This window comes from Schistocerca cancellata, chromosome 7 (genome assembly GCF_023864275.1).
Source record: "Schistocerca cancellata isolate TAMUIC-IGC-003103 chromosome 7, iqSchCanc2.1, whole genome shotgun sequence".
NCBI lineage: Eukaryota > Metazoa > Arthropoda > Insecta > Orthoptera > Acrididae > Schistocerca > Schistocerca cancellata.
Genome location: NC_064632.1, coordinates 19,423,612 through 19,442,934, shown reverse-complemented (window position 1 = coordinate 19,442,934; position 19,323 = coordinate 19,423,612). Strand labels below are relative to the sequence as shown.

Sequence of the window (19,323 nt, the reverse complement as noted above, 5' to 3'; positions counted from 1 at the left end):
GTAAAGGCTTTCACGCTGATATCTGACCTTGTTCTCAGTTTCGAGTTTCACTGTTACGCGTCGCGGCCTAAAACCTGTTAGCCCTGTGTTTCTTTACGCGAAATGATGAGCCGCGCCTATTTTTGGGCACTTTTCAACGTATAGTTGAACGACGCGCGTCACCGCCGTGTCCCCCAGTCAACAGCAGGGCGTGACGGCGAAAAGTATCGAGATAAGGACCGCCGGAGAGCCACTAGGCTCGTATTCAGTTTGGCACGGCCCGCGCTAAGGGGGTAATGGGTTCCATCAGTATGCATGCGGCGGCCTGCGGCCCCGTGCCGCCGCTGGACGTCATATTTCATCATAAGCCGGCGACGGGTCGCGCTGGAGCGCCCGGCTCGGACTTCACATCAAGAGTGATGGCTGCGGCTACAGTTCCAGCCGCCGCGGCGCCGTCACGTCACGCAGCGCTGACGTGCGCGCAACGGCCGAGGCCGCGGCGCGGCTCTGCCGACACGAGGGCTGTCGAAACACGTCAGCGCGTACTCCGGCAGGCAATACGGCGTGCGGAAAATGTCCGGCCTTCTGGGTCACGCGCCCTAACGCCTCGCCTGCATCTGAACCCTACGAAAAATTTTCGGATCTGATCAGGTGTGGTGTGCGTACTGTAAGACCTTCAGTACACACACCATCAGATTATTTGACCTGTCGCTCTAACGAAGTAGGCGAGTGTCAGCAATATGTCTCGTGGTCTTATCGTGGCTTGTTTATCTTCTGCCGTTAGGTCAGACGATAGAAATGCCACTTGCACGCTTAGAGTAGCAGATTGACGGTGACCAACTTTAAACAGAACTTGATTAATTTTCACACACATTTATTAAAATATTAACAAGCATAAAAATTACTTAACTTGGTTCTGGATGCTATTCACAATTGACAATCTGAAGTTCCTTTGGTCTTGGTACGTTAATCTTATTCTCACATATATCTCTGATACTTGACAAAAGTGTCTATACCTTTATCTTCATGGCTATGTACAGGAATATGGTAATCTTATTAGGCGCAGACTGAAACTTGACTACAGACTGGTACCGACAAATGCAGACTGACTAATCGGAGGTCTGTACACTCGTTATAATACCTCGCGCATTCAGGTATCACTGCACGAGTGTGATCCGCGAGGAGAAAAGGTTCTACGTTAGCAGCAATCTCATTGGCTGCGTTACATATTAATACGCCGATCGGCGGAAGCAGAATTTGGTCCGTCTCTATGGCAGCGCCATCTTGTAGTGCGGAGACGGACGAGCACTGCACCTGCGCTGTTGTGCTTAGCGGGGCGCGCTCTAGTGGGAAAATTGTGTACGCGCTGACTACGCGGCACTATGTACACAACATCAGGTTACTTCGTGAATGGCTGCATGTCGTCAAAACGGTTATGCACTGCCGAGGATCAATGTTACCGCCTTTGTAAGGTGGTGACTTCATTTGGTTTTTGTATGTCATCGATGCGCACGTCAGAGAGAGAACGAGTTACGTTACTGGTAAACAATCTTTGGTCTAGGTGTGGCACAGTCTTTCTCTCTGCGCATTCTGATACATTATTAGTTGAAGTGTGGTAGGTGACAAACGTATTCAGCAGTGCTGTGTTGGCTCGTAGTTGCATCTGTTAGATAAGTTACGTTAATCCGAAGCCATCTTTAGTCTTGGAGTGGCACAATCTTTGCCTCTGCACTTTCTGATACAGTCTTAGTTGAAGTGTGGTAGGTGACGAACGTATTCAGTAGTACTGTGTTTGTAACACCGAAAATGCACGATGCATGGCACCTGCTACCGATATATAACTTTTTTAATTATATGTAAATATTTGTAATTTAAATGCTTTCTTTTTAATAAGTAAGGTCATTGCATCACTTGTAACACGTCGTGGTCTCCTGACCTTCATTGCTTACATATTCCGCCCTCACAATCATATTCCACACATCAAGACACTTCATTCGAACCTGAACTCGATAAGATAAAGTCAATTTTGTATGAATTCATGTAAATGATATGCAGATAACAAGTGTGCACCAGGGTTAAAATACTCAAGGCTGGCGTATACACATACATTCCAGACACGACGGTCACAGGAGCTTTTAGTTTGAGGGAGGCAGACCACACACCGGGAGGCCAGTCCCTTCAGAGGACAAGTCAACCTCGGCTGCCCGTGGAGCAGACAGCGTGTGCCCGAGTGAAAGGGGGAAAGACCCATTGTTCGGCTTAAAAGCAAATTCCGCTACATTGTGTGGGAGCGTCCAACCTACACATTCTTTACACATAGCACACAGTTTCAGAGATTTTCACAGGGACACAGAAAATGCCAAACGCCGATACTACAGATTTCCAGATTGGTCGCCTTAAACGAAACGTCATTCTCCCGTTTTAGAAGAGCAATGCTGATTGGCAGACGATATTTCTGACGCCTTGAGCTGAAGGAGTAATGGAAGAGACCAAAAGATATACCCTTTCACATCTGCTGTGGAGAGGCGCCGTTCCGTTGTCGCTCTTGGAGTGAGGAATAAGTCTCTCCTCAGTACTTCACTGGGAGAGCACCTCTGTCGAGAGCCAATCGAAGTGCGACTCTGCATTGAGTCCTTGCGATTAAGCGTTGTTCACTGTGTTGGCTGACACACTTATTGTGCAGCGTGAATGGACAGAGTTAGAGTTAAACACCTGCGAGCGAATTTTTGAGTGTCATCGCGGTGGACTGGTTATCTGACCGGTGTACCACGCCAATAGTTAGACTAGGGGCGAATAGGAATCCTTGACTTCATCAAGGTGTAGGGAGAGTTTGACTGGCGAAGACCAATCCAGATAGAACGAGAGTTATCTTATTTGTCAGCAGCGAGTGGCGCAGACAGCAGTCATCTCAGCTTACGGTATTGCGTGCTACAGCTATTGCGAGCCCCATATTTCTTCCACAACAGTACACTTCACTGCATTTCGCACGCGACAGCCTCGACCCTACCAAGCAATATTCTATAGGATAATTATTCAAGTTGATTGGGCGCGCCTCTCAGCAATTCTGCCAAATCAACAACCATCTTAAACTTTGTATAGAAATTTCATTAGCGAATCCTATCCTTGAGAGGTAACTTCACATTCCGAAAAGAACCAGGATATAACTTGTTCAATTCATAACTAAAAGTACCATTGTGATTTTTCAGAATTTTTGCAAAATAAATAATAATTTTTGTTAGTTTCATGTTTTTCTTACACCAACTAGCACTACTCCAGTACCCAAGTATCCCACTAGTTACGTAAGAAATTTTGTGAATTTTTGTGTCATTTCCTTACAGCGGATGACTCCAGAAGATATTTATTGCTGAAAGTTTTTCAGGCATTTCTCTTTAGAACGTTAGGAGCGTCTGTCTGACTTCTGTAGTAGTGTGGGGGTGGAAATTGCATCTTGCAGGAGCCACAGTGTAAAGGGTACATCTCAGATTAATCCGTCGCGCAGAATAACAGAATAGCAGATCAACCCCACACGCTCACACACTGTATGTGTACATTTAGGTCTTTTGACGTTTTATTGTATCTATCTGTGTTTTACTGTGAAACTTATTAGCTCTGGGAAACAGCCAAAGGAATTGTTATTTGCATCGACTAGCAAAGATAATAGCAGTGCTTGTGCGTTGTAAAATCTTTGGGTAGGGGGTTGTTGAGCAGAGCGCGCGGAGAGAGCGGGAGACTGCTTCCAGCGCTTGTGGTGTGCGGAAGTGTGGTGTTAACGCTCTCGCAGTAGAGAGTACCATTTCGGCGGCATCATGTACGCGCGCCGGTCAGATGACTAGTAGCAGGAGTATGGACAGTGGACGGGCGGAAGAGGCTGTATTAATTACAACTGCCCGTTCCCGTAATCAACCGTGGTCCCACAAGATGCTACCGTCTTCAACAACAGCAGCAACACAGATTCATCGTCGGCTCCGAGTTTCTTCGCCGGCCGCGGTGGTCTAGCGGTTCTGGCGCTGCAGTCCGGAACCGCGGGACTGCTACGGTCGCAGGTTCGAATCCTGCCTCGGGCATGGGTGTGTGTGATGTCCTTAGGTTAGTTAGGTTTAAGTAGTTCTAAGTTCTAAGGGACTTATGACCTAAGAAATTGAGTCCCATAGTGCTCAGAGCCATTTGAACCATTTGAACCATCGAGTTTATTCACACACACGGCACTTTAAAAAAATGGTTCAAATGGCTCTGAGCACTATGGGACTTAACATCTGTGGTCATCAGTCCCCTAGAACTTAGAACTACTTAAACCTAACTAACCTAAGCACATCACACACATCCATGCCCGAGGCAGGATTCGAACCTGCGGCCGTAGCAGCCGCGCGGTTCCGGACTGCGCGCCTAGAACCGCTAGACCACCGCGGCACAGCACTTAAGTAAGACTGTTCATTGGTTGAAAGTATTAACGGCTAACCCAGCAGCACAACTGAATCTGATTTGATTAATGAACTTTATTTAAATAATAACTGTTGCGGATTGGAAAGACAGCCAACCCACTATGAGGAAGCCGAAAGGCACGCGTTTAAACTCACGCAGGCTGGCGTGAGGTCTGGAACAGGACAAGGAATTGAGACTAGCAAAAAACCTACGTAGCTTCTGGAATACTTAACTTTAATCCATAATTGGTGAACATCGCTCTTGACGGTTCATGTTTTACAGCATCAATAGTAACTGGTAATGGCGCCTTGCTAGGTCGTAGCAAATGACATAGCTGAAGGCTATGCTAACTATCGTCTCGGCAAATGAGAGCGTAATTTGTCAGTGAACCATCGCTAGCAAAGTCGGCTGTACAACTGGGGCGAGTGCTAGGAAGTGTCTCTAGACCTGCCGTGTGGCGGCGCTCGGTCTGCAATCACTGATATTGGTGACACGCGAGTCCGACGTATACTAACGGACCGCGGCCGATTTAAAGGCTACCACCTAGCAAGTGTGGTGTCTGGCGGTGACACCACAATAACCAGTTAAATTCAGGGCGATTGTGTCCTCATTGCCCCCAGACATTGTTACCAAGCAGGGTCCTTGTTCCTTTTTTTCTTTATATGCTAACCGTTGTTTGAGAATCTATCACTGGAAAAAAATCCAGATTTAAAGAAAATGCACAAATTAAGAGTGCGGAAGTTTTATTTACTTTACATATAGCTTGGAGCACATGGCTGTTTGGTTTGGTACATATTCTAGTATTTAATTCTGTTCAAGTAAGTAAAAAAGGCTCAGTTGTTCAGACAATAACATGAAATCCAATTTGAAAATTAAGTAACTGCAAAGTAAAAAGTGCTTGCCTTTCTCTAAATTTCTATGAAGACGTTATGTTGATGTCTCTGAACGTTATTGTTTGCGTAACGAAGTTCAGTACTAACATACAGTTTAAGTTGATATTTTCAAATCATTACTCGATTGCCTTTTTCAAAATTTAATGACAAACTTAACGTAAAAATGACTTCTCAGTTAAAATTAGTGTCAAAAACGTGACAACCTTCAGTTGCCACGTCAGTGTTTAATAATAAATGTTATTCTTTCCCATCATCTTGTACGGGATTGTGGATGTTAATCGCCCTGGTGGGCTGACGACCATAATTATTTCCTTTTCGTTCATTTGTGTAACTTTTGGATTCATGATCAGTGTTACCCCTTTTTTGTCCAGTGTTGTTCGTGAGCGAATGCACGAAATAACTTTCATTTTTCCAAATTGTAGCCCTGTTCTGTTTAATTACTTTTTTATTTTTAGTAGACTTTTTTATCAGAAAAATCGGTTGTACACTGTCCCCCTCCTTATCGGCATTACTTCTTCGGGAAAGATAGCCTTATCCAATTAGAAAAATTCCATTAGGTATACACATGATCCACGGTCATATTTTATATCGCAAGCAAGATAGGTCGATTAGTAAAGGGGAGATTACATGTTGACTCGTAGTTGCATCTGTTAGATAAAGAATATGGTAAAGGACAGCAAAGATGAGTATGACGTGTTCACTGGAAGGTGAAAGGAATATATATTTTGAATAATGTCATTATTTTTGAAGACAAGGAGTGTGAGATAAGACTGCTGGATTGCATAGCTAGGAATGATGTCAACTAATTAACTTCCTCAGAGCTAAGAAAAACACCACCCCATTTCTCTGATTCATGGATCAACGTATTAACTGATTAAGCTCTTTGATTTTTATAGATATTCTCTGTTAACACTGTACCCTCTTTAAATCATTGTTCACTCTGTTAAGCATTCTATTGTTCAGACCAATGTTATGTGCGAACATCGGGCTTAGTTTTACTCTGTGTTTTTGAATATATACTTCATTCTAAAGTCGTCTTGGAATACCATTTCACATGAATAGTTACTCACCCCATCCCACTGTTTACCATTACGCTACAGCCTGAATATGTATTTAGAAACAGAAATCTAGCATGGACTCTGCCTATCTGCTGTTTGCTTTTGTGCCCTCGAGGACGCTGCAACAATGTTGTCAAGACGCGAGCTAAGTGGAAATTGTGATTAAGGCCAGACAATTGTTGTACTTCTATTTTACATTAATACAAAGACAAGCTGCATTCAGATCAGTTACAGTTCAGTCCAAATTAGGTTCTGTTTTGTCAAAGATTACCGTACGAGTGTAGGCCTAAGTTAGATAATAGATTGTGAATATATAGTTTTGGTAATACGTAGACTTGTATAGTGTGGAAGGTAAAGTTGGGCTAAATTTTATTCAGAAACATACATAGTGGGGAGGTTACACCATACCCTAGGCGTGACTATTGTAACAAGTATTGTTTTACAATACGGAGAGGTATAAGACTCATTTATCTGTGAAGCTGTGGGTTTGTGTAGAATCTAAGTTTGAAGGTTAACGAATAAAAAGGTTACAGGGGCGCCAAGTTGCCGATGTATCAATACCGTATGTGGCGTAATACACACATATAATAAAAGCCGAGGTTCAACATCTCGTCCAAAAGTACTGGATCGATTTCAGCCAAACTTGGTTCACACGGCACTCTCATTGTCTGGGAAGAACCACTGCGGAGCAAGAACCGCCCACCTCTCAAAGGGGTGGGGGTAGAAGGGAACATAGTTCACTACGCGCAAGTAGCCAGACTATATTCGTACAGTATTTCAGAATGTGAGCACTTAGGCACATACAACCAACACTGCTCATAGTTTGAAAGCTTTACAATACTTTCTCTCATTAACGCCGCCCACAAATCGATGAAAGAAAGAAAGTTTGTCTTATCACATTTTCGCTGCTCATGCAGTAAAACGGCCACTTCGTGCGTGATCTTCTAATTTATTGCTTATTTACCACTCTGTTTGTGAAACACTTTGCAGGATCTCTACCAGGACTACAGTGGGCCTGTCCACAATTTCTACAAGGACTGCAGTGGGTCTGCACCTCTGGTGGCCCACCAATACCACAATCTCTACCAGGACTACAGTGGGCCTGTCCACAATTTCTACAAGGACTGCAGTGGGTCTGCACCTCTGGTGGCCCACCAATACCGTAATCTCTACCAGGACTACAGTGGGTCTACTCTGTGATGACCTACCTACCAATATTCTTCAAAACGTCGAATGACTCTGCGGTGGGTTTGCTCTGTTGTGGCCCATTACCTGTCAGCATGTCAAGAGTCAGCACTGTCTTTCCGTTGGAAGGACAACACTACTCCTTCAAGACTGCATGGAAATCCACTACTTCTGTGTGCAATTTCTTTTACTAATGAGACTTTGTGAAAAAAAACTGTAATTACTATTATGATGAATGATCAGGACTATCTTTATGAACTGTGAGAAAATTTTAGCTTTTGACCAACATTGTATCAATAAGTGTGTGCATTTGATTTCTTTGTTATTGTAATTATGAAAAATTTTATCAAATCATTATTGGCCACTGCCCAAAACAATTTGTAAAATTTTTCGTGGGGAGCATGGGGGCTATGTAAGTAGGCTGTTTAGATTTTTATATTGGTAATGCCACGTAGCGCTCTGTATGAAAATCACTGGCTGTGCTGTGTGCAGTCTGTGGCTAGTTTGCATTGTTGTCTGCCATTGCAGAGGGGAAGCTGGATGTTAACAGCGCGTAGCGTTGCGCAGTTGGAGGTGAGCCGCCAGCAGTGGTGGATGTGGGGAGAGAGATGGCGGAGTTTTGAAGTTTGTAATACTGGATATCATATATTATGACTATTAAGGTAAATACATTGAAACTTCCTGGCAGATTAAAACTGTGTGCCCGACCGAGACTCGAACTCGGGACCTTTGCCTTTCGCGGGCAAGTGCTCTACCAACTAAGCTACCGAAGCACGACTCACGCCCGGTACTCACAGCTTTACTTCTGCCAGTACCTCGTCTCCTACCTTCCAAACTTTACAGAAGCTCTCCTGCGAAACTTGCAGAACTAGCAACTGTAAGGTAAGGTAAATACATTGTTTGTTCTCTATTAAAATCTTTCATTTGCTAACTATGCCTATCAGTAGTTAGTGCCTTCCGTAGTTTGAATCTTTTATTTAGCTGGCAGTAGTGGCGCTCACTGTTTTGCAGTAGTTCGAGTAACGAAGATTTTTGTGAGGTAAGTGATTTCTGAAAGGTATAGTTTAATGTTACTCAGGGCCATTCTTTTGCAGGGATCTTTGATAGTCAGATTGCGTTGCGCTAAAAATATTGTGTGTCAGTTTAAGCACAGTCATGTATAATTTTTCAAAGGGGACGTTTCACCATGTATTTGCAAAGATCTATCATTGCACGACACATACACTCTAAGCAAAAAAAAGAAAAAGACGCAATACAAAGAAATTATACGAATTGGTCGCAAATTGATAGTTCATACAGGTATCGACGGAAAATGCAAAATTACAAACTTTGGCTGCCAATGGATGAATGAGTGACGCTGCAGCGCAGTTTCGCTATGCATCTGGCAAGGATAGTAAAGAAGAGACATGACGATATCAGAGCATAAAGCCTTTGCTATTTTCATTCCGCACACTCATTTCGACAGCAACTATGCCTCGCAGACTGGTGCTCGAACAATATACGCGGATGAGAAACTTCCTGGCAGATTAAGACTGTGTGCCCGACCGAGACTGGAACTCGGGACCTTTGCCTTTCGCGGGCAAGTGCTCTACCAACAGAGCTACCGAAGCACGACTCACGCCCGGTACTCACAGCTTTACTTCTGCCAGTATCTCGTCTCCTACCTTCCAAACTTTACAGAAGCTCTTCTGTGAACCTTGCAGTAGTCCTGAAAGAAAGGATATAGCGGAGACATGGCTTAGCCACAGCCTGGGGGATATTTCCAGAATGAGATTTTCCCTCTGCAGCGGAGTGTGCGCTGATATGAAACTTCCTGGCAGATTAAAGCTGTGTGCCCGACCGAGACTCGAACTTGGGACCTTTGCCTTTCGCGGGAAAGTGCTCTACCAACGGAGCTACCGCAGCACGACTCACGCCCGGTAGAGCACTTGCCCGCGAAAGGCAAAGGTCCCGAGTTCGAGTCTCGGTCGGGCACACAGTTTTAATCTGCCACGAAGTTTCACATCAGCGCACACTCCGCTGCAGAGTGAAAATCTCATTCGGGAATATACGCGGATGTCAGCAGTTGAGAGAGGATGTGACGTTGGGTTAGAAGAAGCCGGTCGGAGTAATAGGCAAATACACTCCTGGAAATTGAAATAAGAACACCGTGAATTCATTGTCCCAGGAAGGGGAAACTTTATTGACACATTCCTGGGGTCAGATACATCACATGATCACACTGACAGAACCACAGGCACATAGACACAGGCAACAGAGCATGCACAATGTCGGCACTAGTACAGTGTATATCCACCTTTCGCAGCAATGCAGGCTGATATTCTCCCATGGAGACGATCGTAGAGATGCTGGATGTAGTCCTGTGGAACGGCTTGCCATGCCATTTCCACCTGGCCCCTCAGTTGGACCAGCGTTCGTGCTGGACGTGCAGACCGCGTGAGACGACGCTTCATCCAGTCCCAAACATGCTCAATGGGGGACAGATCCGGAGATCTTGCTGGCCAGGGTAGTTGACTTACACCTTCTAGAGCACGTTGGGTGGCACGGGATACATGCGGACGTGCATTGTCCTGTTGGAACAGCAAGTTCCCTTGCCGGTCTAGGAATGGTAGAACGATGGGTTCGATGACGGTTTGGATGTACCGTGCACTATTCAGTGTCCCCTCGACGATCACCAGTGGTGTACGGCCAGTGTAGGAGATCGCTCCCCACACCATGATGCTGGGTGTTGGCCCCGTGTGCCTCGGTCGTATGCAGTCCTGATTGTGGCGCTCACCTGCACGGCGCCAAACACGCATACGACCATCATTGGCACCAAGGCAGAAGCGACTCTCATCGCTGAAGACGACACGTCTCCATTCGTCCCTCCATTCACGCCTGTCGCGACACCACTGGAGGCGGGCTGCACGATGTTGGGGCGTGAGCGGAAGACGGCCTAACGGTGTGCGGGACCGTAGCCCAGCTTCATGGAGACGGTTGCGAATGGTCCTCGCCGATACCTCAGGAGCAACAGTGTCCCTAATTTGCTGGGAAGTGGCGGTGCGGTCCCCTACGGCACTGCGTAGGACCCTACGGTCTTGACGTGCATCCGTGCGTCGCTGCGGTCCGGTCCCAGGTCGACGGGCACGTGCACCTTCCGCCGACCACTGGCGACAACATCGATGTACTGTGGAGACCTCACACCCCACGTGTTGAGCAATTCGGCGGTACGTCCACCCGGCCTCCCGCATGCCCACTATACGCCCTCGCTCGAAGTCCATCAACTGCACATACGGTTCACGTCCACGCTGTCGCGGCATGCTACCAGTGTTAAAGACTGCGATGGAGCTCCGTATGCCACGGCAAACTGGCTGACACTGACGGCGGCGGTGCACAAATGCTGCGCAGCTAGCGCCATTCGACGGCCAACACCGCGGTTCCTGGTGTGTCCGCTGTGCCGTGCGTGTGATCATTGCTTGTACAGCCCTCTCGCAGTGTCCGGAGCAAGTATGGTGGGTCTGACACACCGGTGTCAATGTGTTCTTTTTGCCATTTCCAGGAGTGTAGCTTTACGTGTGAATAGGAGCGATGTCACAGTTCGACGATGTCGGCACTAATGGGTGAACCACGGCCGAACACAGCATCAAGAAGGACGCGGTCGGCCTTGAGAGACGGCAGAAGGTGAGAGCCGAGCAATCGTCAGAGAGGCACTCAGAACCTCGTATTCGTGATTATTATCGACATGACGTGCAGCTGGTGCTTCAGTGACACCATTAATAAGCGGCTCACAGGAAGGGGGCCGAGCTCACGATGCCCCTTTAGCCGACTAGCATTCACCTCTGTACACCAACAAGCCCCTTTGCTGTGGTATTGGGCACATTCGGTCTGGAATCTCACTGCCTGGATTAGAACTTTTTTGTTAAAAATGAAAGTCCTCCCGCTGTACTTAAGATTTTATACTTACTTGGCTACTAGATTCGACGTTGCGTCCACGCCATCTTCAGGCCCGTACACATTGATGAAAACGATTGTGTGTGGCTCCGTACTAGAAGTCTGCGATGAGACCAACACGTGCTCTGCGTGTCCCACCTTCATCCAATTTAAATATGGATGTACGAGGATTAGAACTGTCTTCAGTGACGATTCCCCCTTAGAATTTAGCCCTGATGACCAGCAAAGACGCTGGCCGGAGTGGCCGAGCGGTTCTAGACGCTACAGTCTGAAACCGCGCGACCGCTACGGTCGCAGGTTCGAATCCTGCCTAGGGGCATGGATGTGTGTGATGTCCTTAGGTTAGTTAGGTTTAAGTGGTTCTAAGTTCTAGGGGACTGAGGACCCCAGATGTTAAGTCCCATAGTGCTCAGAGCCATTTGAACCATTTGAACATCCCTAACAGCAGTGCGATACCAACCTGTCGCCCGCCAATTGGCCCGACAACCATGAGCGTTGATGCTCTGGGCTGCCATTTCGGTAGCGTTCTCGCTTCCCGCGCCCGGGTTCCCGGGTTCGATTCCCTGCGGGGTCAGGGATTTTCTCTGCCTCGTGATGGCTGGGTGTTGTGTGACGTCCTTAGGTTAGTTAGGTTTAAGTAGTTCTAAGTCCTAGGGGACTGATGACCATAGATGTTAAGTCCCATAGTGCTCAGAGCCATTTGAACCATTTGCTGCCATTTCATTTCATACCAGGAGCCCTTTGGTTGTTATGCACGGCACCCTTACAGAACACCGTTATGTCGATGACATTCTACTCCCTGTTTCGTTATCCATCATGGCAAGCCATCCTGGGCTTACGTTTCAGCAAGATAATGCCAGCCAGCACAAGCCAGGAGTTTCTACTGCTTGTATTCTTGCTTGCCAAACCCTACGTTGGCCAGCACAGCTCCGGATGTCTTCCAAACGTTCGGAACATTATGGGCAGGGCCCTCTAAACAGCTTGGGATTTTGACGATTTAACGCGTGAATTGGAGAGAACTGGGCGCTATATCTCTCAGCAGAACATCCAACAACTCCATTAGTGAAAAGCCGACTAACTGGTTGCACGAGGGCTAGAGAGTGTTGCTTGCTCAATTTTTAAGTTCTTTCCTTTGAATAAATCATAATGTTTTCCTATAATTGTTCAAATGGTTCAAATGGCTCTGAGCACTATGGGACTCAACATCTGTGCTCATCAGTCCCCTAGAACTTAGAACTACTTACACCTAACTAACCTAAGGACATCACACACATCCATGCCCGAGGCAGGATTCGAACCTGCGACCGTAGCAGTCGCGTGGTTCCGGACTGAGCGCCTACAACCGCTAGACCATCGCGGCCGGCTCCTGTAATTGTAATCACTCTTTTTTTTCTGTAGAACATGTAGATCACATGTAATGATATTAATGTCCAATTCGAAATAATGGCTATTTCAACATTATGCCTTTCCGCCTGCCGTCAGGTGGTCGGTCACATATACTGGATCACATACGGTTTCAAAATTCATTCTCCACGTACACTCAGCAGTCACTTTTACACACAGTCTGGACGCACGAAAACTATATCCTGTTATGCAAAATGAAAAATTTTGAGTTTCAAGTAAATTTCTATATCTCAGAAACTCGTAAAAGTATCGAACTGAAATAGGTGTGGTTGCTATTTGATAGCGTTATGTAAAGAGTAAGGAGATTGAGTTCCAGTTTGGTTTACCGACTCGATACACCGTACGCCAGCTGAGGCATGCACAGCACGGGTACAGATATCAGGGCTGCCAATCCACACTGAGTCTCTTATATCACTGTCTCTTATAAGTGACTAGCTGAGTAATGGACCTATGTTATAGGGGTAACGTCTCTGAATAGTAATCAAAACGTTTCAGTCCCGCGTTCGAACCCCGTCACCACTTAAATTTCGAATAAAAATCATCAGTAATAGCAGCCGAAGACATCCGATGTAAGAAGTCACCCTCTTCCAGCCAACGAGCTTGTCGTAGAATGCGGAGGAGCGGGAGAGGTTCAGAACACTCTCTTGCCCTTTGGGTGGGAAACTGCCCCAGAAGGAGGAAGAATCAGCGATGATCAAAGGTATGAGGATGCAGAAGGCAACGGGAACCTCTGCATTAAAGACACGTGACGTGTACCCATAGTGCATGTGGCCTGTAATTGAAAATGTGTCTTGATAATCTCTTCACTGGCATAAGATTCCCCCATTCGGATCTCCGGGAGGGAACTGCCCACGGGGAGACGACAATGAGAAAAACATTGAATAATCAGCGAAACGATAACGTTCTACGAGTCGGGACGTGGAATGCCAGAAGTTTGAACGTGGTAGGGAAGCTAGAAAATCTGCATCTGGAAATGTTTAAGCTCAGTCTAGATTTAGTGGGGTCAGTGAAGTGAAATGGAAAGAAGACAACGATTTCTTGTCAGGTGAGTAATATCAACACCAGCAGAAAATAGCATAACGCGAGTAGGATTCGTTACGATAATTAAGGCAGAGCAGAGAGTGAATTACTGTGACAGTTGCGGCAAGAAAAAGGAATAAAAGTGGGACAGTGTTAATACTTTCATCCTTCTTTACCTCCTCTGCATTACTGCAGATGACGTGGAACTGAGCACATTTGTACTGTGCATGCATAACATGTTAGGTGCCTAGTTGTTTCCACTGCCCTGTGTGGAATACACAAGTTCTTGCACACTTCACTAACCTGCTGTCTTCATGGTGATGATGTCCCCAGCGCAGAAAACAGCACGCAGGTCGTGGATTCTTTTTCTTGAGGCTGAAATTAACTTCGCAAGGAACTGCTGCTACGAATAAACTATAACTCATTTGGGATGCCACTCGCGTTTTTATTGATATAGACACGAGAAACTATTCTTGATCACAACGTATTGGACATATCTTTCCACAGTCATTATATCTGGCTAAAATAACATGAAATACATCCTGCCATAGACAACATGTCTGTCTACTGGAACCGTCAGAACTGCAGAATAAAATTACATGAATCAAATACTACTATTACAGACAACATGTCTGTACCTAGCGACGGTCGGAACTGTAGTAAATAAAATTGCATGGAACAAATACTGCTATAACAGACAACATGTCTGTCTACTGGAACGGTCAGAACTGGAGAGCCGGACTGCCCGAGACACTTCGCGCGCCGAGCCAGCAAGGCGTGACCCGAACGCCACCGAAGTGCATCGGCAGTAATATCGTCAGTCTTTTGTTTTAGTAATACTTTTATTTTAATAATTTTGAAATGTCTGATTGATAACTGCCTGTTGAGAGATGTTTATTTTAAAAAATGAAATAATTTGGATGGCAGGTTTAATTAATAATAGCAACTAAAGTTTAACGTTTTGGCGTCCTACCGCCGAACACAGCAGCCAATCACAGAGCAGCAGCATCATGCAGGCGGTCTTTCTCACGGGAATGGTACCGAATCTCACACCTGTCACCGGTACCTCATCCCACATCGCGTCATCTCTATGCTTCTTGCATCTCCACTGCCCTGGGAATAGCTTCCTGGAGCCTAATATGATGGCTGAATAAGCCAGAAATATTACACAGTTCAATTACAGTCTTGTTCTCAACAGGATAGATAGGAAACCAGTACCAACAGCGACAGATCAGGAATACATGCCGACATCAAAAGTTGTAGACGAAGAGATAAAGAAAGTATGTGAGGATACTGAGCGGGTAATCCAGTATGTAAACGGAAATGAAAATCTAATAGTCATGGCGAACTGGAATGCGGTTGTAGGGGAAGGATTAGAAGAAAGGGTTACAGGAGAATATGGTGAGGATGCTAGGAATAAGAGAGACGAAACACTTACTGAGTTCTGTAATAAATTTCAGGTAGTAACAGGCAATACTCCTTAAAAGAATCACAAGAGGAGGAAGTATACTTGGTAAAGGCGAGGAGGTACAGGAAGATTTCAATTAGATTACATCATAGTCAGGCAGAGATTCCGAAATCAGATACTGGATTGTCAGGCGAACTCAGGAGCAGATACAGACCCAGATCAAAATTTAGTGAAAATGAATAGGCAAAGAAGTGGAATAAGGAATTATTAAGTAATGAGGAGATACGCTTGCAGTTCTCTAAGGCTATAGACACTTCGAAAATGAATAGATCAGTAGGCAATTCAGTTGAAGAGCAATGGACAACTCTAAAAATGGCAGTTACAGAAGTTGGGAAGAAATACATAGGTACAAAGAATAGGTAAAAAGAAGGTTATTGCGAAGAAACCATGGGTAGCAAGGGAAATACACTCCTGGAAATGGAAAAAAGAACACATTGACATCGGTGTGTCAGACCCACCATACTTGCTCCGGACACTGCGAGAGGGCTGTACAAGCAATGATCACACGCACAGCACAGCGGACACACCAGGAACCGCGGTGTTGGCCGTCGAATGGTGCTAGCTGCGCAGCATTTGTGCACCGCCGCCGTCAGTGTCAGCCAGTTTGCCGTGGCATACGGAGCTCCATCGCAGTCTTTAACACTGGTAGCATGCCGCGACAGCGTGGACTTGAACCGTATGTGCAGTTGACGGACTTTGAGCGAGGGCGTATAGTGGGCATGCGGGAGGCCGGGTGGACGTACCGCCGAATTGCTCAACACGTGGGGCGTGAGGTCTCCACAGTACATCGATGTTGTCGCCAGTGGTCGGCGGAAGGTGCACGTGCCCGTCGACCTGGGACCGGACCGCAGCGACGCACGGATGCACACCAAGACCGTTGGATCCTACGCAGTGCCGTAGGGGACCGCACCGCCACTTCCCAGCAAATTAGGGACACTGTTGCTCCTGGGGTATCGGCGAGGACCATTCGCAACCGTCTCCATGAAGCTGGGCTACGGTCCAGCACACCGTTAGGCCGTCTTCCACTCACGCCCCAACATCGTGCAGCCCGCCTCCAGTGGTGTCGCGACAGGCGTGAATGGAGGGACGAATGGAGACGTGTCGTCTTCAGCGATGAGAGTCGCTTCTGCCTTGGTGCCAATGATGGTCGTATGCGTGTTTGGCGCCGTGCAGGTGAGCGCCACAATCAGGACTGCATACGACCGAGGCACACAGGGCCAACACCCGGCATCATGGTTTGGGGAGCGATCTCCTATACTGGCCGTACACCACTGGTGATCGTCGAGGGGACACTGAATAGTGCACGGTACATCCAAACCGTCATCGAACCCATCGTTCTACCATTCCTAGACCGGCAAGGGAACTTGCTGTTCCAACAGGACAATGCACGTCCGCATGTATCCCGTGCCACCCAACGTGCTCTAGAAGGTGTAAGTCAACTACCCTGACCAGCAAGATCTCCGGATCTGTCCCCCATTGAGCATGTTTGGGACTGGATGAAGCGTCGTCTCACGCGGTCTGCACGTCCAGCACGAACGCTGGTCCAACTGAGGCGCCAGGTGGAAATGGCATGGCAAGCCGTTCCACAGGACTACATCCAGCATCTCTACGATCGTCTCCATGGGAGAATAGCAGCCTGCATTGCTGCGAAAGGTGGATATATACTGTACTAGTGCCGACATTGTGCATGCTCTGTTGCCTGTGTCTATGTGCCTGTGGTTCTGTCAGTGTGATCATGTGATGTATCTGACCCCAGGAATGTGTCAATAAAGTTTCCCCTTCCTGGGACAATGAATTCACGGTGTTCTTATTTCAATTTCCAGGAGTGTACTTCAGTTGATCGATGAAAGTAGGAAATACGAAAATTCAGGGGAATTCAGGAATACAGAAGGAGAAGTCACTCAGGAATGAAATAAATAGGAAGTGCAGAGAATGTAAGACGATATGGCTGAAAGAAAAACATGAAGAAATCAAAAAAGAAATGATTGTCGGAAGCACTGACTCAGCATTTGGATAAGTACCTTCGGTGAAACTAAAAGCAAGGGTGGGAACATTTGGAATGCAATGGGAATTCCACTGTTAAATGCAGTGGAGAGAGCGGATAGGTGGAAAGAGTACATTGAATGTCTGTATGAGGGGGAAGATTTGTCAATTGTGATAGGAGAAGAAACAGGAGAAGAAACCTCTCCCGGTCCTCCGCATTCTACGACAAGGTCGTTGGCTGGAAGAGGGTGACTTCTTACATCGGATGTCTTCGGCTACTATTACTGATGATTTTTATTCGAAATTTAAGTGGTGACGGGGTTCGAAAGCGGGACTGAAACGTTTTGATTACTATTCAGAGACGTTACCCCTATAACATAGGTCCATTACTCAGCTAGTCACTTATAAGAGACAGTGATATAAGAGACTCAGTGTGGATTGGCAGCCCTGATATCTGTACCCGTGCTGTGCATGCCTCAGCTGGCGTACGGTGTATCGAGTCGGTAAACCAAACTGGAACTCAATCTCCTTACTCTTTACATAACGCTATCAAATAGCAACCACACCTATTTCAGTTCGATACCTTTACCAGTTTCTGAGATATAGAAATTTACTTGAAACTCAGAATTTTCCATTTTGCATAACAGGATATAGTTTTCGTGCGTCCAGACTGTGTGTAAAAGTGACTGCTGAGTGTACGTGGAGAATGAATTTTGAAACCGTATGTGATCCAGTATATGTGACCGTCCACCTGACGGCAGGCGGAAAGGCATAATGTTAAAATAGCCATTATTTCGAATTGGACATTAATATCATTACTCAGCTCCGTCAGAAACGTGAAGTTATTGTTAGTCAAAGTTTGTCTTGCTTTTTTTGTGAATATAGTTCGGCAAATTACATAAATTTATGAATACTGCTCTGTCAAGTAAGTGAAGTATCGAGCAACATGACCTTAGGAGTGACGCTTCAGGCCATTGTTCGACTCACTCACTCACTCACCCACTCACTCACTCATTTCCTTGTTCGGCAAGCCTGAATGCCTTGAGTTTGCACAGATTTAATGCTTTTACATTTTTCTTGCATTTCCCCAATATTTCTCTAAATGTTTGTGTCCTAGCGTATGGTGTATGTCTTCTGTATCACTGGAGTTTTTAACCTATGTTTGCATCGACAGTGACTACACTACTGGCCATTAAAATTGCTACACCAAGAAGAAATGCAGATGAGAAACGGGTATTCATTAGACAAATATATTATTCAAGAACTGACATGTAATTACATTTTCACGCAATTTGGCTGCATAGAGCCTGACAAATCAGTACCCAGAACAACCACCTCTGGCCGTAATAACGGCCTTGATACGCCTGGGCATTGAATCAAACAAAGCTTGGATGGCGTATACAGGTACAGCTGCCCTTGCAGCTTCAACACGATACCACAGTTCATCATGAGTAGTGACTGGCGTATTGTGACGAGCCAGTTGCTCGGCCACCATGTGCTGGCTAGAGCAACACTCGAACATTTCTGTATCCAGAAAGGCCCGTACAGGACCTGCAGCATGCGGTCGTGCATTATCCTGCAGAAATGTAGGATTTCGCAGGGATCGAATAAAGGGTAGAGCCACAGGTCGTAACACATCTGAAATGAACCGTCCACTGTTCAAAGTGCCGTCAATGCGAACAAGAGGTGACCGAGACGTGTAACCAATGGCACTCCATACCATCACGCCGGGTGATACGCCAGTATGGCGATGACGAATACACGCTTCCAATATGCGTTCACCGCGATGTCGCCAAACACGGATGCGACCATCATGATGCTGTAAATAGAACCTGGATTCACCCGAAAAAAATGACCTTTTCCCATTCGTGCACCCAGTTTCGTCGTTGAGTACACCATCGCAGGTGCTCCTATCTGTGATGCAGCGTAAAGCGTAACCGCAGCCATGGTCTCCGAGCTAATAGTCCATGCTGCAGCAAACGTC

The 19,323-nt window shown here is 46.3% G+C and overlaps 1 pseudogene; it reads left to right on the top strand.

Annotated features, from left to right (window-relative positions):
- Positions 1-275: 275 nt before the first annotated feature.
- LOC126092410 (uncharacterized) overlaps positions 276-19,323 on the top strand; it is a 125,161-nt pseudogene continuing 106,113 nt past the window's right edge.